At 43.5% G+C, this 26,051-nt stretch overlaps 1 pseudogene; it reads left to right on the top strand.

Annotated features, from left to right (window-relative positions):
* The first annotated feature begins 4,764 nt into the window (after positions 1 to 4,764).
* LOC142847090 (glyceraldehyde-3-phosphate dehydrogenase pseudogene) lies at positions 4,765 to 5,980 on the top strand (annotated as a pseudogene).
* Positions 5,981 to 26,051: the final 20,071 nt, after the last annotated feature.

Below are 26,051 nucleotides of genomic sequence, written 5' to 3'. Positions count from 1 at the left end.
CAACACGATGGGAAAAGATGATAAGGAGGAAGATTCGGGGAGTGTGGGGTGTGTGCAGTGCCCTCCTTATGGGTTAGGGGCACTTAAGAAAATCCTCTCTAGGGATCAGCTTGGGAAGAGGATAGGAAAGAAATGGAGTGTTTCTGCTCTGTCTTTTTAAGGCCAACTTTCCATGTGGCTCACATTTGTATGTCTGGCAAGCAGAGGCACTGGATGCCTTTGTTCTGGGCTTCCATTTCAAGGATGTTCCATAGCGAATAGTCTTGGGGAAAAAGGCTAGAATGAAGTTTGGGCCAGCTATGCTTTTTGTTTCTCATACAAACCTTGTATTCCCTAAATCCAGGGCCCATCTCTCGTCATACACCTCACAGTGCATATAAACATCACTGATTCTCTCTTCATTATGCTGCAGAAACAGGGTCCAAGGAAGCAGTGAAAGAATTGATGTTCATCTTGCTCGCTGTGCTGTGTAATTCAGCATTGTCTCAGAGCCCAGAGTCATGGGTCTGTCAACATCTGTGAAACCATGAGGTTATATTACTAGCTTCGAGTTTCTAACAGTCCTTGACAAAGCTCTGTTCTCCTAGACTAAATGCATCTTGCGAAACAATTCAGCCTTTCTGGGACTGGGTGAGCCCTACCTATGAGGAAAGATAAAAAAAGAAGAGGGAGAAACAGCACATTTTTATTGAGTATGCTTTGTTTGTGGAGATGTGCTGGACACACACTGTCTCATTTAGTTCTCACGACAGCCCTAGGAGAATACATTACTCTATTTTTTCAAAAATAGGAGTCCTAGTACCTATAAGTGAAGTGACATTCTGAGGTCACACACAGGGTTCAGAATTTAAGGAAAGTCCATGTGTTGGGAGTATTCCTGGAAACTCAACTTTTTCCAGGTACTGAGAAGGTGGACTATCTAAGACTGATGTCTTGATAAGCTACCAAGCTTGAAATAAATTCTCCTATGACTCGATTCTCTGTTTCATGAGTCTTTACGGCTCTCTTCTTGGATATATTTCTGGTTCCCAGCTCAACAGGGAACTGTTTTCTTAAAATCCTGTCTACTCTTGATGCCTTCTCCTTTCCATCTTCTTAACCTCCAGTGTCATTCCAATTGCTTAGCTTTGGCCTTTTTGGTCCTGCCTACCACGCAGGGTTGTTTTTGTTTGTTTATTTCCTATGTGAAAGAGAGAAGATAGAATGCATTCTGAGATGCTGCCCCAGAAGGAAGAGGTTTTAAAGTTGTTAAGAATTTTGTTCAGTGTTCAGAAATGGCTAGAGTGATTAGCTTAGACTCACCATCTGCTGCCCAGGAATTTCCCTCCCCTGAATCCTCCTGCCTGCTCTACCTGCTGCTACTATCCCTAGGGACTTCATACCTGTGCCATGTTGTATAAAACTGTGCTTCTAGAAATTATAGAAAAGCATTTCCCTAGTCCAACTACTCAACCTAAATGCAGTATAAAGCTGACATTGCCTTGTGGGAAATGAGGCAAGGAATGACCTCTTTTTCGTGTAGTACCTGTTTGCTTTCTAATTAAGGGGGTCTGTAGTACTCCAATTATTTTCTTTGCACTCCTGGAACAACCTTGCTTTTCAACTTCAATTTATATCAACAAAATGCTGCCCTCCTAATTAATTCAATTAAGCATCTAACCATTGGTAGAATTTTCACTGGGTTTTAAAACATCTAAAGATGCTAGCCTATAACTATTCCCTCTATAGCTATGCCATTCCATCTAGCTCCGAGCAATTAGAACTCAATGTAACGACACGTCATCTCTAGCCTTCTAATTGTCTTCCCATTAGGTTCCATCTGTACAAGCAGGCGTGAGCATGGGAAAGACCACAAAGAGGAGCCCATTCCATCAAGATAAGGAGCTTTTCACCTTCGGTTTCTGAAGCAACATCTGTATACTCACAGTAAGAATGGACCCATTACGAATAGCTGGCACAGACTAGTGGGATTTTTTTCTTCCATTTTCTATAGAAGCAAATTTTGAAATACAAAGAATGATGGAATGCAGGCCACACTGGTTGGAGTTCATAGCCAAGTTGGAGAAAGAAACAGTAACCAATGAAAAAGAAATCACACATCACAACAGTAGGTAACAGATGTGTCAGACACGTTATGAACTGGCAGCAGACGTCATTCTCTGGCTCTTACAAGTATCACATCATCCTCTCTTCTGAGATGTTCCCCAAACCTTAGGTGTAGGGGATAGGCTATAGATGTATTGACTGAGGCTGGGCATCCCACAGTCATGGGTTCCATGTGTTTTGACCAATGTAATTTTCTGTAATGGTCAGGGAAGTTTCACCCATGAACCTGCAACAGGATGATTGTCAAAAGAAGACCAGATAATGACAACACCAAGTGACATGTCAGCATAGATGGGGGAAGTTTTATGGGTGTTCACGCCTAGATGAAGAGCTATGGGCAATTAATGAGTGCTCCAAGAGGGGAGGACTCAGTCTTCTCCAGGGATATGCTCCCTAGATGGCGATCCCATATCATGTAGTTAGTTCTAAAACCGTATGCATACAAGCAACTGTACTCAGCTGGTTGCAGATATGAATGTGTAATAATAATAATAAATTTTGCAAGATACATTTGAGCAGCACAACCATAAAATGGTAGCCTGGGTCTCCTAGTTATGGAGACGAGGACGTGTGGCACTATCCTCAAATCCCACGCCTACTTCACTCCTGCACAGCCTCCTTCAGAATGCTTCTCACAGGTTCTTTTTCCTCTTCTCATGACTAATGCCATAACCTTATTTTAAGTCTTTATCCATCTGTATTTAAATTTTAAAAATTCTTCTCTTGTCCCTTGCCCGAGGCCACTTCCTACTGTGACTGGACTCCCGAGAGCACATATTGAAACTGTGGAAGCACTGCTTTGATCTCTTCTTTCTCGGAGCACAAACCTTTCAGGATACTCATTTCTGATTAATGAAAACCTGATCAGTGACTTGAAAGTAGAATACAGTTTGAGGTTGCTGTGATTACTGTTGACTGTCATCTTGACAGAATCTGGGATCACCCAGGAGACAAGCCTCCAGGTATATCCATGAGGGGTTATTTAGATTTGCTCTGCCTGTAGGTACTCTTGTGAGGGGCTATCTTGATCTGGTTAATTGAAGTGGAAAGACTCACTCTAAGGGATGTGACACCTTCCCTTGGGCTCGGGTACTGGAATCCATAAAAGAAGAAGAAAGCAGCTGAGTGCTCACATCCAGCCTACTGCTTCTTGACTTCAGATACAATATCATCAGCTGTTTCAAGATCCTGCTACTTTGACTTCCCAGCCAGGTGGACTGCACCTTTGGACCAGTTCTTTCACTCATTAAGTTGCTTTTGTATGATTATTTTATCATAGCAACAAAAATGTAACAAAGAGGAAGATGATGTGGGCACCATCCCAGGATGGGATAATTTAAGTCCAAGGAAGACTTAGTGTTTGGAATGTAGGGGAGGAGAGAAGTTGGTATTCCTGAGAACTATGGAGTGGGCCTGGAAGACTGGGAGGATGGTGAAAAGCAAATGGGAGGAAGGGCAGGTGGGCAGAAGAGGATGTTGTCGGGGTTGGGGGACATGTAAGGCCTTCTCAGTAGACATACTGCTGCGCATGCACTTCATGGAACAAGGAAGTGCCCAGTGGGCATCTGTCGGACACATGAGTGAACAAATGAATGAGCAATTATTTCCATTACACTTATCATTTCATGTTCGTAATGCTGACACCTGGGCTCTGGACCTCAGCAGCCGCAACAGGTTAGGTCCTTTGTCCCTACCATATCAATGATAGAGGAGGAGGGATGGCATAAAATAAAGGAAAGAGACTTAGTCAATGTGGTCACACTGAGAAGTGTAACAAATGAAGGATTACAGTGACCACAAGCCCATTTTCAGGACATTCACATGAGCTTTGGTCTTAGATGGAAGAAGGTTTGGGACAGGGACACAAGGTGCGCACTATGGATTAAGAAGCTTTGGTCTAGGTGAGGTTTTGTTGATCATCTTCTCAGTGCAGGTCCTGCAAGGTGATCCCCAGAAGTGCTTACTGCTTGTGGGAAAAAAGTGATTCTCATGAAATGGTCTCTTCTGCCAGAAGGCTGTCTTGCCCTCACAGATGATTGCCCTAATTTGGTGTGGGAGGCATGTTCTGTCCAGCAAAGTCCTACTTTCTGGGAATTTAAGGAAAAGGTTAAGGACAATGACTTAAGTCTGTACCCTCAGAAGACGGACAAGGCTTACTTCCTACTACTTTTTGTTACCTGTTGACCAAAAGTGAGAAGTCAATGCTTTAAAACAAAAACCAAACACACACACACACACACACACACACACACACACACACACACACACACACCTGCCTCTGAGTGTCTAGGTGGTAGCACCGAGACTAACTGATGTGTATCATTTTCCTGATGTGTAAGCAAAGAGTCAAGGCAATTGCACCATTTTCCCAGCCTCCCACGGGCAATGAGTGGCCGCTCCAGAATGTGCAGGTGGGTCAGTATGATTTAGAAATCCATCCATCATACCATCTTCTAAACATCCAATGGTGCCATCCATACTGAAGTACACCTGTGTGTATCGGGGCCAGTGGAAGCATGAGACCCAGTTCAACAGTGCTGCCCACTACAGCCTGAGGGGTCATTTAAGAGACTTCTTCCTCGAGTGAAGCTGGAGAGAGTGGCATCTTCTCAGGCAGTGCCAGGCTCAACCCTAAGACACAATGAAGAAGGTTGGAGTGAACAGATTTGGGCATACTAGGCACCTGGTTACCAGGATTTCTTTCATACCTGGCGAAGTGGGTATTGTTGACAGTGACATAACTACATGGTCTGCGTGTTTCAGTGTGACGCTACCCATGGCAAGTTCAACAGCACAGTCAAGACTGGGAATGGGGAGCTTGTTATCAATGGGAAGGCCATCACCATCTTCCAGGAGCAAGATCCCACAAACAGCAAATGTGGTGATGATGGTACTGAATATGTGGTGGAGTCTATTGGTGTCTTCACCACCATGGAGAAGGCTGGGACTCATGTCAAGGATGGGGTCGAAAGGGTCATCATCTCTGCCCCTTCTGCTGATGCTCCCATGTTTGTGATGGGTGTGGACCATGAGAAGCATGACAACTCATTCAAAATTGTGAGCAATTCTTCCTGCACCACAAACTGCTTAGTCTCCACCCCCCCAGCCAAGGTCATCCATGACAACTTTGGCATTGTGGAAGAACTCATGACCACAATCCATGCCTTCACTGCCACTCAGAAGAGTGTAGATGGTCCCTCTGAGAAGCTATGGCATGATGGCTGTGGGACTGCCCAGAACATCATCTCTGCATCCACTGGTGCTTCCAAGGCTGTGGATGAGGTCACCCGGAGCTGAACTGGAAGCTCACTGACATGGCCTTCTGTGTTCCTATCCCCAGTGTGTTCATCATGGATGTGACATGCTACCTGGAGAAAGCTACCTACCAAGTATGATGAAGGTGGTGAAGCAGGCATTGCAGGCCCACTGAAGGACATTCTGGGTTACACTGGGGACCAGGATTCCTCCTGCACCTCTTATAGTGACTCCCACTCTTCCTCCTTCCATGCAGGGGCTGACATTGCTCTCAATGACAACTCTGTAAAGATCATTTCCTGGCATGACAATAAATTCAGCTGCAGCAACAGGGTGGTGGAGCTCAAGGCCTACATGGCCTCCAAAGAGCAAGAGGCCCTGAACCACGCACCCCAACAGGAACATGAGATCACTGAGAGACCATCGACTGCTGACGAGTCCCTGGGGAGCTGGAGTCCCAACTCAGACTCCAACACTGAACATCCCTCCTCACAGTTTCCATTGCAGACCTCCAGACGAAGGGGAGGGAATGAAGGATCGCTACTCTCTTGAATACCATCAATAAAGTTCACTACACCCACAAAGAAAAATACAAGTTTTAGTGTTTGAGATAAAAGACTAATATTTAGTATTTTTATCAGTGGAAATCACATTTCTGACTGAGCAAACTCCTACACTATGTGGCCAGCCTCAAGAGAAGGTTTTAACAAATCTAAGCACAAGCATTACGTAAAAGGCAGCATTCAGCTCAGAAGCGAGTCACCTTTGAATGACTTAACATAACTGTATGGATAGTTTTGGTGGCTTCTTTAGCTTCCATTGTTCAAAGGGGTTCTCAGGATCATCTTGTTCCTTAGTAAGTGAGATCATAGTGTGGGTTCTACAGAGCCTTAGATCAGACAACAGGCTGATAAGAGGAAAACACAAAGGTTCAAAGGGGCAGAGGAATCCTCGCAGGATGTAAGCTGTAATGAAATGAAGGCAAGCTTTGACCGTAAATATGGTTTGAAATTTGTTTGTGAGTCTTAGAAAATCACAGGATTACAGCTGGGAAAGGGATAAAGATACTCCCAAGTCATAAGAGTGATTGCTATGTTTAATTTTCTTATTTGAAATAGCTTTGTAACAGGCACCTTTCTTTTTTCAATATAAGGTATCTTCCCAGTGGATAGTGTTCACTCTATCAAAATTCTCAACTTTCAGATGAGATTTCAAGCAGGCTCCAGGGTAAGGGATTCCTTTGTCTTCCTATGCTTCCCCTCTTAATTCGCCATCCTGTCTTGTGGGTAAATTACAAGGGTCAGAGAAACGGCTGAGGGACTTCACTGTGTGAGGTGATTGCTCGCAATCAGAGCTATAGCTGTGAGTGAGAAAGCAGAGGAATGTGGGAATCAAAAAAAAAATAGATGTCTTTGATCTTCACCATGGAAAATGCCAACATTTTAGAGATGAGTGCAGGAAGAGAGTGATTGCAGGGAAAAGAGAGGAAAACCAGGCAGGACTTTTGTCAGTGAATGTATGATTGACAGACTCCCTGAAGATGTGGAAGCTCTCCATTCCTCACAGGAGGCAGTGGGGCAGTGCAGCGAGGGGGAGCAAAGATCTCGGAGCACAGCTTATGGTGTCCCGACTAGAGCCAGCCTGTTCTCACCCTGGGCACTAAAGGAAGAGAAGAGAGCGCAGCACCTCTCCTTCCCTTTTGTGAAGGCCAAGGCTGACTGTCCTATAACCAAAGGCAGATGAAGGGGAAAGACAGAAGGTCTATACAACAAAGTTTTACATAACACAGGAGCCTCGGAAGTGAAGAGCTGGAGACTAGGGGAAACTGTGTCTTTATGTCATCTGAATGGAGGAAGATGATGCCGTAGAGAAAAGGTTGGCTCAGCTAGTATAGACTCTGGCCATCAAGTCTAATGACCAGAGCTCAATCTTAGGAACCAAACCTATATGGTGGAAGAAGACACTGATCCCTACACCCTGTCCTCTGACCACCACACACATGCCGTGGCTTTCATGTGCTCAAACACACACACACACACACACACACACACACACACACACACACACACACCACACCTTCAAATATTTTATCTTTGAAAACAAAACCTGTGCTCAACAAATGCTAGCTGTCTTCCCCTCTCCTCCAAGGCCCATCTACTTTCTGTCTTATGAATTTGACTAGTCTAAGCGCGTGAACTCCGATGACATTTACAATTTGCTGGTTCCACTCTCCATGCTTCAAGCTTGCCTTCTTTTGTAAGGCTGAATAGTAGTCAATGTGTGTGGTACCACATTTCATTAATCCATACATCTCTTGATGGGTTTAGCTTGTGTTTGCCTCTTAGCTATTGTGAATAATACTTCTTTGAACATTGATCCACTCTAATTTTGCTTTCAAATATTCTGGATATAGATCCCAAAATGAAATTTGTAGGGAAGTCACATGACAATTCTATTTTCATTTTCCCCCAAATCTCACCATACAATTCTACATAGAAAAGAGACTTTTTTACATGATGACCTGTAGAAATAGGAGTCCAAATGGACACCCAAGAGCCAGCTCCACCATCTCAGCCATCATCCTATGAATGCAAATGGAAGGCTTTGCTTGTCCATCAATGCCCTTGACCAGTACCTAAAATTGTTTCTTGGATCAATTTTAGTCTGGTAAATATACGGTTTGTGTTTTTCCCCTTTTATGTGTATGTGTATGTGTGTGTGCATGTGTGTTTAATGAATGACCTCCAGGTAGTTATACTTCTAACACCTGGGCCACAAAGTAGTAAAAATGAGCCACTGTGGAAAAGTCTCTTCTGCAAAAGCCACTGTGTCTTCTTCGGTCACTATGCCCGTTAAATATCAGACCACATCACACTCTGCCAGCATATTTCATTACTGTAATAATGCAACTTTATAATTAAGAGCTTATATATTCATTATCATTCTAAGCAAGACAGGCTCCTTGTCAGTCAAGAGCTGCTGCCGCTGCTGCTGCTGGCAATGAGGATGATGGCGATGGTGGTAATGGTGATGATGTGAAGAGCATCATAGACCCGTTGGGAGGACAAAAACAGACCCACAACTTACAGTGTCCTGTTTTCTAAATGTTAAATAGGACTCCTGCTGTTACAGTCACCACCATCCCCTTTGCTTATACTACTGCCTTAGACGGTCTACAGTCCTTGAATTCTTATACCACTGCCGTAGATGGTCTACAGTCCCTGCTAAGGCTGTGTGCAGGGTCCAAAGCTGTACCTTATCATTTGTCATCTGTATAATTTTGGGAGTCATTTTCCTCAGTCTTCTTACTTGGGAAGTAAAGATAATGCTACAAACTATCATCTCTCTATATGTTTTCTACCTCTCTTCTACCTGCTATCTACTTATCTGTCTACATATCTATCTTCTATCTACCTAACAATCTTTTATGTCTATCATTGATTCATCTATCTGTATGCTATTCTATTACCATCTACCTACCTACTATCTATTTATCATCTATCTATCTATCTATCTATCTATCTATCTATCTATCTATCTATCTGCCTATCATCTTCTAAAAAACAAGAACAACCCATGTTCCTCTTTTTGGGTCTGGCTTACCTCACTCAGGATAGTGTTTTCTATTTCCATCCATTTGCATGCAAAATTCAAGAAGTCATTGTTTTTTACTGCTGAGTAGTACTCTAATATGTATATATTCCATACTTTCTTCATCCATTCTTCCATTGAAGGGCATTTAGGTTGTTTCCAGGTTCTGGCTATTACAAACAATGCTGCTATGAACATAGTTAAGCATATACTTTTGTTGTATGATAGGGCATCTCTTGGGTATATTCAGGGGTAGGTTGATCCCGAATTTCCTGAGAAACCGCCACACTGCTTTCCAAAGTGGTTGCACAAGTTTGCATTCCTACCAGCAATGGATGAGTGTACCCCTTTCTCCACAACCTCTCCAGCAAAGGCTATCATTGGTGTTTTTTATTTTAGCCATTCTGACAGGTGTGAAATGGTATCTTAAAGTTGTCTTGATTTGCATTTCCCTGATCACTAAGGAAGTTGAGCATGACCTTAAGTGTCTTTTGGCCATTTGAACTTCCTCTGTTGAGAATTCTGTGTTCAGCTCAGTGCCCCATTGTATAATTGGGTTGATTAGCCGTTTACAGTCTAGTTTCTTGAGTTCTTTATATATTTTGGAGATCAGACCTTTGTCAGTTGCGGGGTTGGTGAAGATCTTTTCCCAGTCAGTGGGTTGACTTTTTGTCTTAGTGACAGTGTCCTTTGCTTTACAGAAGCTTTTCAGTCTCAGGAGGTCCCATTTATTCGGAACATGGGATGTACTCACTCATATTTGGTTTCTAGCCATAAATAAAGGACATTGAGCCTATAATTCGTGATCCTAGAGAAGCTAAATAAGAAGGAGAACCCAAAGAAAAACATATAGGCATCCTCCTGAATAATAACCTTCATCAGGCGATGAAAGGAGACAGAGACAGAGACCCACATTGGAGCACCGGACAGAAATCTCAAGGTCCAAATCAGGAGCAGAAGGAGAAAGAGCATGAGCAAGGAACTCAGGACCGCGAGGGGTGCACCCACACACTGAGACAATGGGGATGTTCTATTGGGAACTCACCAAGGCTAGCTGGCCTGGGTCTGAAAAAGCCTGGGATAAAACCGGACTTGCTGAACATAGCAGACAATGAGGACTACTGAGAACTCAAGAACAATGGCAATGGGTTTTTGATCCTACTGCACGTACTGACTTTGTGGGAGCCTAGGCAGTTTGGATGCTCACCTTACTAGACCTGGATGGAGGTGGGTGGTCCTTGGACTTCCCACAGGGCAGGGAACCCTGATTGCTCTTTGGTCTGACGAGGGAGGGGGACTTGATTGGGGGAGGGGGAGGGAAATGGGAGGTGGTGGTGGGGAGGAGGCGGCGGGGAGGAGGCAGAAATCTTTAATAATAATAAATAAATAAGTTAAAAAAATAAAAATAAAAAACAAGAACAAGAGAGGAGTAAACCTTTAAGCAACACTAACTTTAATTCTTTTTATATTTTTTTTTGTATGTGTGTGTATATTTGAATGTGCACATGCCACAGAACAACTCTTGTAGAGATGAATCTTCTTCTTCTACCATGTGGATTCTGGGGATCAAGCTCAGGTTATCAAGCTAAGCAGAAAGCACCCTTGCCTGCTGAAGCATCTCACCAGCCCTTTTAGTTTTTAGTTAGCAAGTGCTATTTACACATGTTTATGGAATGTTCTGTGATGTCCTAAGAAATGCATACACCGTCATAATCAAATCAAGATATCTAGCTGATCCATCACAACAAACATCGTAATAACACAATTGCTTGTTTGGGCCTCTGTTTAAGTCTCTAAAAACAGTTCTCCAAGTATGCTGGGAGACCCTAGGTGACCTCTTTTTCAGGTAGCTCATGGGGACCAGAACTACTTCTATCAACACCCTGAAGGGCTATGTCACTTTTTCTCTATGACAGATTCATAAGTGTGGTGTCACTACAGAAAGCACACAGTCTCACTCTGGATTCTTCTAAAAGATTTGTAAAAATGTGGACTAATGCTTCTCCCTAGTGTTTTGTAAAATGCAATGGTTTTTTTTGTGGAAATGTGCCCTGTAGGCTGGATATGGTGGTGTATATCAGTAATTCCAGCACCTGGGAGCTAGTCACAGGAGGTTATATAGCAAATTGAAAGCCAACCTGTGCTATGGTGAAGCCCTGACTCAGCTACCCTGCTTGTGTGTGCATTCCACACGTTTATGGAGTGTATTGGCACTAGTTTTACACAAATGCTTCATTTTCATCTCTAATGTGGAAAATACAGCAGAGATAATCCACAGACGTTCACTGGAAAATCAGAGTAAGTATGGGTACTGTGGTAGTAAAGTTCAGGAAAAAACTGCCTCTGTCCACTAAGATCAGAACTGTTGTCATCCTCAAAGTTATCAATCAGCTGGAAATGCAAATATGGACAGTTTCAAGTTTCCAGGCAAAGCTGTTTGTGACAGACCCAGTGGTCATCGTAATACTCCCCACCCCAAGAGCCTTGGTACATTGATATAGGAGTGGTTCCAGTGGTCAGAGGTCCCTTTAAAAGTTTGTCACTGTTGGAGGGCCCTATATCAGAAGGTCTTAGAAAAACATCCCTCTTAACATGGTTTTCAAGGCTAACAGACATTTCCCTAAGAGACTCATCATTGAAGTACCGAATTCACACAATGCTGTTTGGTGACCAAGACAAAAGACCTGGGGTGAAAACACTCAAGTTCTTGTTTTAAAGCCCAAACCAATTCCCATCCCAGGTTTTTGGCCTCCAATGTCAGGCAAGAATTAGCGCTTGTTTAATAGGCACTTGAAATATGTTTTCAGAAGTTCAAAACCCATCCCCAGTGCAACTAGATCAAGTTTTTCCAAGCCGTGTCCTCTCATCGCAGAGAGGACTCATTCTCAAGGAAATACTTAGAGCTGTAAGGACATACGTAAAGGAAGGAAAACAAACAGGCAATGTTTTGCAAAAGCAAGCATTTGATATTTGAGCATATCATTGGAACAAATTGCCTTTAAACAGGCAACATTCTAACTGTGGTTCTCACCATTACCTTGGTGTAACATTGACACCTGCCACGCTATTTAAGGCCTTTTGTCTTGTCTTGAAGACTTAGGGTTTTTTTTTCCACATACATGCATTTATAAATTATACATGCATTTATAATGCATTTGATTGGGTTGGGTTGGGTTGAGCTCTTCGGTGGTAATTTGGAGCTTGGCTTCTGGGCCGATGGCACAGGTTTGCATGCATTATGCAGAATTTTCTACTAAATGCAATGGGATTCTTGTAAATAAATTAGTTTATTTCAATCCATGCTTGTTTGACATAAATGTCACATTTATGCTGAATAACGCTATCATTCTTCTGTTTCTGCTCCAGTGATGCTGATCTTTGAGATGTTACCCCAGACAGGCTCTGACAACGGAGTGCCAAGTGGCCATCTTGAAATAAAAAAAAAAAACAACTTTGCTTTAGCGTCCTGCTTCCAAATCTTTAGGAAGATGGAGTTCAATGGCTTGAATACTGAACTATTTTCATCAATACTGAGATGTCGTAGTATGGCAGAAAAATAAAACAAAACAGAAATAACACAATCCTATTCCATTATTTTTACTGCATTTAATAATTTCAACCAGATGATATCTGACCACTTTGTGGATAGAACACAAAATACCAAGCAAAAAGAAATTACCCATTTTTCCTATTGAAATGATGTGGAGGGAAGACCCAGCCTAGGGAAATACACAAGAGATGCATAGGACAAGGTCACAATGAAAGAATTTTCTATTCTCTCTCCTTTGTGGGTCTGGGCAGGAATGACTGTCTTCAGCAGCAGGTACTAAACCACTTTCCCTCACAACCCGAGGCTGCTGCTGTTGGAGCTCCATCAGGACAGCACTCTGACTCTGGAAGGGAGGCATTCAAGGTGGAAGATCCAGTCATGAAGGACTTCTCGGTTAGACTCCCTGCTCCCTGCTCCCCAGGCTGGGACTCGTTCAGAGTGGACGCTCCATCCAATGGGCATGCTCAAACATTCTTTGTAAATCACAGCCTGAATCCAAGACCTGAAAATTCAGACTGTGTATTCCTACAACTCCCATAATCCACCGCTTCTGGGTTCTGGCTTATTTGTCCTAGAAAAGTACCTAATTTAGGGATTTCTTGAGATAAAGGTCCACACACGCCCTTTTGGCCACCATGAGCACAGTCTTGTAAAATCTAGCCAGATTTGGGATCTCCCCTCTAAGTTGTTGGGTCATTTAAGGATCCTAAGAAACCTCTTTGTCTCTCTGTCTTTTCTAGAGTTTGCCTTTGTATTTCTCTTTCTCTAATCAGATTTCCAACATTCAACCAGAAGTTCAAGGTTAACCATATTCTGGCAAATTCAGGGAAAAGGTAAAGTCATACCCTAGTCCCAGGCCCTACTGTCCTAATTGATCATTTAGCCAAATGAATGACAACATGGACTTGGGTTTAATGAACTGCCTCAATATTTTAAAGTTGCATCACCTTGGATGTTGTTTGTAAGGTATGAAAACAGAAATCTCAAAGAAGCTTTTAATATAAACAGTGCTGGTAAATTTTCAGTAGAATGACCATCCTCCTTGAAGACACTGAGACATTGACATTTTACTCATTGGAGCAGCTTGAGGCAGCAAATGCGATCTCCAACATGCATATGTGGAGTGCCCATTTCAGAAAATGAGAGTTCAGAGAAAGATATAGCATAAAGAACTCATAGCCTAGGAGGAGTCAAAAATATAAGCATAATTTCCTATTGGCATGCGGCACACTTCCTACATGCAGAGCGCTTAATGGATACAGAGGGCAATGATGTTTTTCTTAGGATTGCCATTGGCAAGCGCTTAGTATACATATATGTAATAATATGCATGTTGTTTATATATACTTCATGTTGAGTACTCTGGAGAGAGAGCCTATAAATCCTGGGAGCTGCCTTGTTATTTTTTAATTCCATTTCCAAGACTGCAGGATTTATCTTCAGCAAAGCTCCAGTTTAGCACCTGTTGCGCGATATTAGAGGCAATCATCTGTGTTGCGAGTGGAGAATATGTTAGGGAGGCTGGACCCGAACGGATCCAGGTTTAGCTCTCTTTCTCCTTCTGTTTTAGCAGACAAATAATCTGTTGCAACTTTGCCGCTTCTCTTCCATGGCTTGGCTCTGTTCCCACGCACCATTTTGTTCTAGGGGATGCCTAAACTGATTCTTCAGTGTTAGCCAAAACAAATGAGGAGCTTGGCTCTCGGTCTGGTCCCAGCAGCTGCTGTGATTGGAGTTCTCTGCACCTAAGACAGTGGGGCAGCTTTCCCCTTGACAGATGAACACATTTTCATAACTAGGGAAACAGGAAGCATGGCATACTGGGCGAGAGAGGGAAAAGGGAGGGAGACAGATTTGGGAAGTGGCTTTGTTCTTTCTTCTCTCAGTTATGGTTATTGTTCAGCTGAAATGTCCGAGGGGAGATTGCCGAGTCCAAGGGAGATACCTATATTTCAAGCTCACCACCCCTTCAGACTGTGTGTGAGTGCAGCTGCCTCAGTCAGAATGATCCTCTGCAGACATGTCCTAGGAGGCAGTTTCTCTCCATGCAAGCAGCAAAGGTCACAGGGAGGCCAGGAAGTCTAGGGAAGCCATCACACAAAAGAAAGGCAAAGAAACATAGAAACACGTGGTGGTTTCCTTTTTTTTTTAATGGCCATACATGAAAGCTAACCTGGAAAGTGGTTGTTCCAAGGTCCCCAGAGACATTCATGCTGGTTTGAGTGTTGCAACCAGCTCAACAACAGGGAGTGGGGACATAGGTTCTCCAGAGAACAAGATGGGACTCCAGTGAGCCACCTCACGGCAAATTTTTCTTCCTCACTGTTTACAATCGTCTTTAATCAAAATGGCAGTTTGGAAGGCACCTTTTATCCCCAGGTTTGGAGAGGGCCTAGACAAATGTGGGTGCTGGTCACCATTGTGGGCAAGTCAAGAGCAGGAGAAACGAATGAAAAAGAGAGACAGGGGAAAACCATAAGAAAACACATAAACATAGAGTTGCAAAAGAAGCAACAAAGTTAAATGTCAGTATTGAGGGGTGTCTTCAAGGATGGGAAGGTCCAGAAACAAAGAAAGATTTTTAATACAGTTCTTAGAAACTTGAAAGGGTTTTGGAATTTGAAGGACTCCTTTACCTATGACCCTGCCCTTTGTATTCTATGTCTATTTTCAATAGTAACAACCCCCAGATCTCTTCCTTCTTGTCCCATACAGTATCTCAGACACCTCCAACCAAGATCCCGCCCAGGGTGCTAACAGTTAAGGAGAATTGGTACACAGAATGGGCACTGTGCCTTTGCTAATGGGCCAAATAGTGAGGAGAGGACTGAGCCCCGCTCTTTTAGGCATTCACTGAAGGTATATGCCATCCTATGCATTGCTTATCCTTACCTATGTCTCCATTATGCTAACTAGTGGTTCCTGGAGGACTTACTGGGATCATATGTCTTTTGCATCCTCTCCCTTCATAGGCACAAGGCTTACTCTCTAGACCCAGCTTGCTTATTTACAACATCTTTACGTTCCTTCCCATCTAGTATTTCTTATTCACACAAGCTTTGGGTGAAGTCTTTCTGTGGTTGTGCTGGTGGTGGGAGAAAAAGGGACAGGATTTGGTCAAGGTGCTATACTAACAGAGGTCCAGCTTCACTAGTCCTAATGAACTGTATACTAAGATTTCAATCCCATCTTGCTTATTAAAAAATGCTACACCTGGTATATTTTTAGTGTTATTAGTTTAATAACTTTTCCCTTTGTGTTATCTTTAAATTCTGCCTCTCTTTATTCTATGCCAGTGATTTTCTTCCCACATACAACCAAGAATATTTTGTAAGTAAAGCATCATACATCAAGTTATTTCCAAAGAGAGGAAGAAAAGTATATACTTAATCTCTGATTTCTGATTTTCTCGAGTGATATGAAATGTTAGTATTTATCTTAAATACCAGTACTTTAGGTTAGACAATTAATTTCACCCACCAAAATGTCTGGCACATAGGAGGGCCTTTAGCAAACATTAGCTCTTGTCATTGCTTGCAATGGGCATGCCATGTCTACGAAATCATACAGAGAAAAAAAAGTAGCACTGGCCACAGCTCCTCAGCTGAGGCTGGAGCCTCGTGAGCTCCTCCCTAGCTCATGCTGGGATGTTGAGTGCTGGGTCCTGTGCAGGTTTGGCTGTGGGTTCATGAGTACAGTAGCTGTGCCATGTCCAGAAAACAGCATTGCATCAAACTTCTCGTCCTCGTTTTTCCCAGTCTTTCCTCCCCCTCTTCTTTGATGTTTCCTGAGTCTGCGATGTGGTGATTCAAATGGCCCACTTGAGGCTGAAGCGCCTTTCCTTGGCCATGTCCAGTCTACAGATGAGCCCAACAAAGACAGTCTTCCTTTGGGTAACAATATCCGTGAGTTCTAGCGTCTCCCCCCGCTCCTTGTCTCAGAGTTTCCAGCGCTGCTTACATCCCCCATCTGTTCTTTCTGCACTCTGTTTGGAATCTTCTAGGCCTTGGCACTCCTGCATTTCAAGTCAGGAAGTGAAAAAGTTATTTTCTATTTCAAGTAGTTGATTCTTGGAATAAAAAGGCATGATGTTTAAAGATTACTTTCCTAGTTTCAGATTGCCTAAAGTCTTCATGAGGGTTTCAAAACCAGGAATTTAACTCTTTGTTTGCTATTAGTCAATGGAAAAGGGAGCATTTTAGTAAATTCACACTCCCCTTCCAGCGTGTGTGTGTGTGTGTGTGTGTGTGTGTGTGTGTGTGTGTGTGTGTGTGTGTGTGTGTTGAGGATTAGACCCATGGCCTCCTGTACTCTAACACAGAGCTACATCCTTAGGTTGTACTAAGATCATGGTATTGATGAAATTACTCGAGAATGAGAAAGATGTCTTGTTTCTTTAAGGCATCTATGAAACTTATAACATAAAACTTAAATTGCACTGATCCAGAAAACAAGACATAATAACCCTACCTAAGACTGCCTATAAGAGAGTAGCAATAACCCCATTCTAACTCCAGGCATCAAATACAGACTCACTTAATTTGCAATTTAGTCGTTGTTTCACACGTTGTTAGCCATAATATAGATAGAAGGGAACCCTGGTACACCCCACTTCTCTTAAAGGCAGAAATTTACTAGTATACTTGAGGTTGAAGAAGGTAAATTATTTGCTAGCTCATCAGAAACTCTGAGGAGAAGGCCAAGAGTATACTCCTGGGGTAGCACATAAGTTTGAAGTCCTGAGATGAATGAAGCCTTATGGCCAAGCCAAATAAAATCAAAGCAAAACATAGGAGGAAAAAAATGTTAATATACATTATGACACTCTAATCTGTACTTCTGTTTCTCTTCTTTGTCTATGTTGATTGCACAGTGTCTCCATGATCTTTTTTAGATACAACTGTTATCAGCCATAATGCTTCTGTTGATATTTCCAAAAGATTCATAGCCGCATTTTGGCAGTAGCCTCTGTCAAGCATGTGGCACCTATGCCATAATATTCTTGAATAAATGAACAGAAAGAGTGACGTATTCAGATTTTATATTATTTGGCTGCTCTGTGTATATCTTGCTTAGTGAAAGAATACTTTTAGTTTATATATAATGTCAGGGCCTGGGCTTTCTGCCCTCAGAGGTTGGCCTTGTTCACTAAGGACTTTATCATCCTCTTTCAAAGGGGATTTTTCTGTTCTCAGAAAGGCCATTGTGCAGGTCCATGGATTTTTCTCCTCTAAACATGCTACGCCTAGAGCTTCTGTGACTTTGGAATATCATAAGTAGCTTTACTTGTCAACTCAACACACACGGGAAAAGAAACTCTTCTCGGAGGAATAGCCTCCATCCGGTTGGCCTATGGGCATGTTGGTAGCCAGTTTTCTTGATTCCGATTTGATGTGAGAGCGTCCAGCCCAGTGTGGGCTTAAACAGATGGACCTGGGCTGTACAGGAGAGGTGTCTGAGCATGAGCCTGGAAACACGCGAGCCAGAAGCACTCCTCCATCGTCTCTGCTTTGGTTCCTGCCTCAAGGTTCCTACCTTGACTTTCCTCAATGATGGACTGCAGTCTACAAGCCAAATGGTCCTTCCCTCCCCCATGTTGATTTTGGTAAACATGTTATCACACTCACTGAGAAGTGAACTAGAACAGCACAGGACTTGAACTTTGGCTCTGCTCCTCATTTCCGGTCTATTCCTGTGCAGCCATTACCCTCAGCATTGGGGTGGGTTTATGGCCCTACTGAAATTTGACTTCTGGAACAATCCTACTTCTCCCATGCTATCTTAGTTAGGGTTTCTATTGCTGCAACAAAACACGAGGGCCAGAAAGCAAGTTGGGGAGGACAGGGTTTATTAGGCTTACACTACAGCATTGCTGTTCATCACTGGAGAAAGTCGAAACAGAGCAGGATCCTGGAAGTAGGAGGTGATGCAGAGGCCATGGAGGAGAGCTGCTTACTGGCTTGTTTCTCCTGACTTTCTCAGCTCACCTTCTTATAGAACCCAGGACCAGTAGCCCAGGGATGGCACCACCCACCATGGGCTGGGCCCTCCCCCATTGATCACTAATTGAGAAAATGCCTTACAGCTGGGTCTCAGAGAGGCATTTCCTCAGCTGAGGCTCCTTCCTCTGACGACTCTAACTTGTGTCAAGCTGACACACAAAGCCGGCCAGTACACAGGCCATTAACGCATTGCCTTGCATAGTAACCACGGCACTTGTGGTCCTCTGCGTAAATGTCTCTGGTTTGTGCTGCCGTCTATCACCAAACACCATTTGGTTCTCTTTACCACCTCACGAGCATCTCTGTTTGAATTACATGAAGAGCAGCGGATTCCAAGGGTTGTCATTTCCAAAGTGGCCCCACTTTGACATTGTGTGGGGTACAGTCCTGGAAGCACCCCATGGATGGCTGTTACCTTCTGGACTGTCTGCAGCTGTGCTTCCCTACAGGCAAATTGCCCACGCTGAGCCCATAAAGGTTTCATCAAGGAGTTGGGAGAGGCCCATGGGGTTCTGCTCCTTCTTGAGAATTTATTGGTAGTTAACGGTTGCTAGGGTGGAGTCCCAAGCTCTCTCCTTCCGAAGATATATAGGCAGTTAACAATTACTGGAAGAAACTTCTTTTGTAACACAGTCACCTATAAGGTGCCCATTGTCCTGTAAGCCCCCTCTCACCCACACCCCCATAACGATTAAATAAACCTGTTGGTCCATTTAATGGTGGAATCATTTCCTAGCTTGTGTTGTTGACGTCCTGCTCTGGGTGAGTAGATGGTTTGTTTGCATTGCTCCAGGAGAGTTCACACAACAGACGTTTAAATTCATTCTGGAATAATAAAGACTATGTGAGGATCTTTAACAGAAAAATAAAAGCTTTAGTAAAGTAAAAGGTTGAGTGGGGCTTAGCCAAGAATAGAATAAATATAGAATTTTCATTAATTTGATACTGAACATTTTTGATGTTACAGAACAGAACAGTGTCTCTTCCGGAGCTGATACTCAAATACTTACTAATAAACTATCAGAGATTTCTTACAGATCTAGAAAAACTCCCAGGATTTGTACGGGAAATATAAAAGACCTCAAATAGCTTAAAGTCCAAGGCTTTTAAAGGAAGGACTAAGCAGAAAGTCCAATGCTGGAGACAGCACTACAGAGCCACAAGAACAGAAGCTGCGTGGTGCCGGCATAAACAAATCCATGGAGGCCAATGGAATAGAGTAGAGGACCCGGGAACACACTCACACAGTTCTATCCCCTCGGAGATACGAGGCTGTCAGGTGTCTTCTACTCATGGCCTCTTACTCTCCCAATCGTTTGTTTTCCCTAAGTGTTTCTGATGTGGGCTGTCTCTATGTCTATCACTTCCTCACATTCCTCTGCTTTATCGATATTGTGCTTTCAGAAGGAAAGACTGTTCTCATGTGAGGTCCAAGATCATCACTTCCAGAATTTTTTTAAAAAAAGTGCTCCAATCACGGACATTAATATGCCATTCTAAAATGCTGCCCAGCGTTCTACGTGGCTGCAGCTGCTCAGAATTTTCTTTCTCTGATCGTTTCAGATTCCCCAAGACTACACGGGTGACATTTAAAGTGTGGAATCCAGAACAGATCCCATATTACAGGAGGGAGTGGATCCAGCTAAGAGAGCATGTATTACATGTAAATCCCATTTCATGTGTGTGTGTGTGTGTGTGTGTGTGTGTAGTGGGGCTTAGACTTTTAAGCTAATGACAGGTCTCTTGATTTAAGCATCACCTGGAAAAAACACTACATTCAGGCATGGAGGATTAACAAATTTCCAACTCTTCTAACACAGGACAAAAACCTCTTATCTTGAAACATCAGTATATGATAGAATCAAAAATCAAGTCACTCCACACACACTCAGCCCCTGCTGCCTGTGGTGGGCAAGGGAGCTAACCCTCCCCAATACCAGCTACAGCACTCAGGAAAGTTAAGGCTGTATCTCTCCTGGGAAGCACAGTAAAGCTGACCCCATTGTAGGAGGTGTGGGAGAGCAGCCTCAATTCTGTGAGCATGGGAGAGCTGTCTGGTTACTCACCTGTCATGTGGTGGTATGGGAGAGATGTCCCCTCCCCCCATCAATGCCTGAGGCAAGAGGAAGAGCTGACCCTAAGGTCCTAAGAGTCAGAAAGCTGTCTCTGTCCCTCTTCAGCTGCAACACTCCAGAGAGTGGCCCCTACACCTCGCCTGAACAACACAATAGAGCTGGCCCTGAGGGTGTAGGTGTGCGAGAACCAACCCTGAGGATGTGAAAGCCAGAGAACTCGCCCCATCTCTTGCTCATCACTTCAAGTGTGAACTAGCCAGGGCAATGCTGGAGAGCTCACCCTGGTGGTGAAGACAGGGGAGAGTTGGTAGGCTAACCAACCCTGCAACTCCCCAGGCCCAGAACCAGGGCCATGTGTTGGCCCACCCCAACAATCACCCCATCTGTGATCTGCTGGAGCAAGGTCACAGTGGGAGTGGAGGAAGTCGATCCTCTGGACCCAGGGATGCAGGCTCTCATGACAGAGGACAATGACAGAATATCCAGGAGGAGTCCGATGAGGGCCCAGTGTCAATGGTGTAGCAGAGGCCAGAGGCCTCAAACCAAACCAATGATTCATTGTGATGAACGCCTGCATGTAAAAATGTATGGATTAAGGGGCTTACTGTGTGACTCACTGTGTCACACCGCAGCTTCCTACCACCGAGATTTTTCTCTTAGATTTTACTTTGTTTTATTTTTTTGGGTGTGTGTATGTGTGTGTGTGGAGAGTGGGGGGAAGACATGATGTGAAAGACACAGAGAATAAATTAAAAGTAAGTTAAAAAAGGAAGTCACCACTGGCTACCGACCACAATTCCACCACCTGGTAAAATCCCTGCTACTATTATGGCTACAAAATGTAACACATATAGTTCATAATGACAATATTTATCCTGTCATATGCCTGCGGTCCATTTCTTTCTGCAGCACTGGGTGCTGAGTTAGGAATCCTGTGAAAGTCAGGCAAGCGTTACTCCCCTCTACTGACCACCGTAGCCCTTAACAGTTACTTCTCAGGAGCGGACTGGGGAAGGGACCTGCTATGTGCCCTCCCTACCCCACTGCATCTTCAAATTTTTCCTCTAAATTCACGATATTAGCATTTGTTCGTGAATGAGGGAACCAGGTTCAGATAAAGACAAGGGGGCACATGTTTTTACTAGCTGGCAGAGCAAGAATTAATACTGAGCGCATCTAGCCCAAAGCCCACAGCTTTTCGATCGCAGAAGGCTTCCCGGAAGGTTGCCTGTGGGAAGTGAAAACCATATTCTAGATATAGCATTTACAAACACATTTGTGCATACAAAGAGAAACAGAACACAAAAAGAATATGCTCCCATGGAAAGAATTCACGATTCTTCATTTATGCAAAGATTCAAAGGCAGTGCTTTGTAACTTGCCGTAGTTTTTCTAAGCGCGTATCAATGACTTATTTCATGCACACATTGTCTTGTAGTCCTTGTCTGCTTTCTCTACAATGTGTATCTTATAAACTCTCAGTGTCTGAGCAGACAGCTTTGCATCGGGAGTACCTGAAAACCCATTAGCCATTCTTTTCCCCATCCTTTTTTTGCCATAGAAATTCTTCCTTCTTGTAACAGGGCAATGGATTCCCTTTCTCCTTTTCAGTGTCAAAGGCTTGCTGGTGGCACAATGGCATCGTCCTTGTAAAGCAGACGGAAAAGCCTGCCGTACGTGTATAAGAAATCATAGATATTCAAAGTAGGAGGAATTGTTAGGATTATTTACCCAAGTATCTTATTTTCTCTCCTTTGCCCCACAGACTCTTGCTATGTAGCCTAGATTAGCCTGGAACTCATGCTGATTCTCCTGTCTCAGCTTCCTGAGTGCTAAAATTGTAAGCATGAATCAACACACTGGAATAGGCAGTCCGTTGTTTATCAGGGAGGGAACAAAGGCTCAGGTTTACCTATAAACAATATATTATAACCATCCCTTCTCTACATGGTCTGACTTTGTCATTGTTTTTTCCAAATGAAGACATTTTTGAAAGTTAAAAGAAGTACCAACAGGATGTGGCTGTGGGGAGCGACACCAGTGCTGTCCTGGGGAACCAGGGATGCAATTGTTCTAGTCTCTTTACCTCGAACAGTGGTGTCACTTAAAAAAAAAATAGTTGCTTTCCTATTGCTGTAAATAAAACACTATGATCAAGGCAACTTGAAAGAAAGTACTGAATTGAACTGACAGTTCCAGAGGCTTAACATCCAGGATAGTGGAACAAATACACGGTGGGAAGAACAGCTCAGAGCTCACATCTCAAACTGCAAGCAGATGGAACATACTGGGAAGGACATGCGTTTCCGGAAACCTCAAAGTCCACCCCCAGTGACACACTTTCTCAAACAAGGACATCACTCTAATTAAAAAAAAAAAAAAACATTTTCACTAACTGGGGACCCAGTATACAAATACATAAATCTATGGGACCATTGTCATTCAAACCACGGCCACAACAATGGGAGAAAACAGTGTTAGGAAAAGTGCCTGGAGGAGAGACGCAGGATCACACCTAACAATTTCTGGTTAACTCCATCTCATAGCCCAGTTGCCCAGAGCATTCAAAGAAGGGTTGCGGTGAGGTTCAGATTTTTCTAGCTTTGAAAGTCAATATACCATTAGCACCAAGTGTCACAGATGAAAACAGAATAACAAGCCCTTAGCTTTCACTTTGTTTACTTTTTTATTTTGTGTGTCTCTGTAACTGAGAAATCTATCATCATCCAATTTTATCACGTAACCAAACTATCCAGTTTTTGTAGTTTGACAAAATTAGCTTATTAAGACAGAAATGTATCAGCAGAAAACTGTGCAGACTGATTGTTTCTGCAGGAAGGAAGGAAGTATCAAAAGGAGGTGAGAAACGGAAAGGACGAAGGATCGGGATGCTGAGAGCAACTGTCTCCTAAAATATAATATAATATAATATAATATAATATAATATAATATAATATAATATAATATAATATAATATAATATAATATTGTGGAGCATAGTGTATTCAGGGAGATGCCACACATTTTATATGAAACGGCTAGATCCTAGCAAGGAAGTTAGATCAAGCAAAAATGATGGACTTCAAATCGCCCTTCCTGTCGTTTTATCATGTAAAATCTGTGTCCACATCTCTGTTTTCTTAAATCCTTACGTAGTGCTGTCTGCTTTCAAGGTTCAGCATTTCTCCATTTTCCCCTGTAAGAAAAATGCTATAGTTATTCTTGAATGTAGGACACTACACAAGGAAGCCTGAGTGTCCCTGATTGCGGCACTGAGTTACGAGCACCCAGAAACAGTTAAAAGGAAAGGCCTGTAGAAAATACTGAGTAATGTCACTGAGAGGCACCAAGTTCTACAAATGTTGGTTCTATTTCCATACAAAGAGACAGAGGCAAATTCAAGGTGTTGGCTGTCAGCATGGCACGTCTGGCAGGGCTCCATCCCTGGAAAGACAGCACTTGGACCACTCCTGCCTTGCCATTTGCCTGACAGCAATGAAATTTCCAGTGTTATCCGGGCTGTGAAGCCTGGACTCACGTCTGCTTCTGTTTTGACCTTTAACTACTTCCTACTCTGACTGACTGGCCACCGGCCAGTCCCTTCTGCAGGCTGGTTGAGCGCTAAGAGCTGGAAGAAAGGACTCACCAGTCAACCAGCGTGCCAACATCAAAAAGGTCAGTATAAGCCGGTTTTCACTACAACTGGGTGCCAAGTCACCCCCAGTGTGCGCGTGAAAGGTAGCAGGGAGCACCTCAGTAAAAATACCCTGCTCTGAATTTATGGAGATAATACAACAAGGAAATGGAATAATACAGCCACGCCCCTGTGCAGACTGTCAGACAAACTGCCTCCTGCTGTGTAGGACAGTTGTCTAGGCAGTGGAGAGCGAGAGCTCTGAGTACCATACTCTGCTCTGAACGTCCTTTTGTTTGTTTGTTTGTTTTGTTGGTTTTTTTAAAGACAGGATTTCTCTGTGTAATAACCCTGGGGAAAGACACCAGCCCAACAGTTCAGGCTGGCCTTGAACTCACAGAGATTCGCCTGCCTTTGCTCCTAAATGCTGAGATTAAAGGTGTGAGCCACCACACTTGGCTGAGTTGCCTTCATCTTAAACCTGTGCTGTGCCTACCTTAAAAAGACTTTTGCTCTCTGTTGGTGCTTGGGTGGAAACATCGCTTCTGCTGCCTGAGTTCTGATCTGAATTTGTCATATGATCCCACCCGGGCTAGAAGGATGAGGGATCACTTGGATGTTCCTTTAGCAACAGATGTCTCTGCCCATTTTATGCATCCTAGCTTTGGCATATTTATAATTTCACTAATGACGGTACAGCAGTCATTCGTCACTTCCTGCTCTGCACCAGGAGTGGACTCCTGAGACCTGTGTGGTTCATCTGAAAACTGAAGCTCCTGAAGGGTTGTATGTCACTTACAGTCATTCCTGAAGCAGCTGCCATGCTGCAGTGAGAGCTACAGGAAAGCAATTGGGGGCATCCCCCCACCCTGAGAGGTTCAGGGGAGCGAGAGAAGGTAAACACCGACAGACGCTACACCATGGCAACACACCGGAAGGCTGGGGAAAGGAAGAACCAACCCGTGACTGTTGAACTGGGGAAAGACACCATCCCAAGAGAGCATGAAGGAAAGATGCAAACCAGAGGAGCCCCCGTTTAGAAATGGCCGTGCACTGGTATCCATGCAGTGGTACCGATGCACTGGTGCCTGTGCCCTGGTCCTCATACAGTGTTTTTCGTGTACTGGGGACCTTGTATGGTCCCATGACTGCCTCTGATGACGTGTGCTAGGCTCTCGCTTTGACACAGATCCTAAGATGCTGCCTGAGCATGTTGACTGATTGCCTTTATCCCATCAGACTCTTTCCTGCAGCAGTGTCACAGAGAGGAGGCGGGGGCAAGGATACAGAAACTCTCCAGCATATAATGCTTCCACTCTTGAGTTTTGAGCTTTCTGACAGCTGCTGGGAAAGTGATACACATTCAGTGAGAACCGTACTGTAAGTTTTAAATTCAGACTCTTTCCAGGACTAGAAGCATCTCTTGGGATGCTTGCCAACCACAGCTCCTCATCAGCCATGCAATCACAAGGATAAGCACTAGTGCTCTATGCTGTACTGCATAGGTGGAATTTTTCATTGGGACCACTGGTTCCCTAATAAATGACATATAGACATACTAATTACAAATGCTTGGCTGATAGCTTAGGCTTATTACTACCTAGCTCTTAGGACCTAAATCGATCTGTATTTATTAATTTACATATTACGTGACTTGTGTCTTGTTACCTTATCTTCTACACACCCTGTTTTCTCTGCTTCTGGCTCGCATCTAGATTCTTCTTCCCAGAGGTCTCTCAGTCTGGCTCTTCCGCCTAACCTTTTCCTGTCTAGGTATTGGCCAGTTAGCTCTTTATTAAACCAGTGAGAGTAACCTATCTTTGCAGTGTACAAAAGGAT

The sequence above is a fragment of the Microtus pennsylvanicus genome, chromosome 3, assembly GCF_037038515.1.
Source record: "Microtus pennsylvanicus isolate mMicPen1 chromosome 3, mMicPen1.hap1, whole genome shotgun sequence".
NCBI lineage: Eukaryota > Metazoa > Chordata > Mammalia > Rodentia > Cricetidae > Microtus > Microtus pennsylvanicus.
The sequence above is the reverse complement of the archived record's forward strand: the minus strand, read 5'-3'. Positions and strand labels throughout refer to the sequence as shown.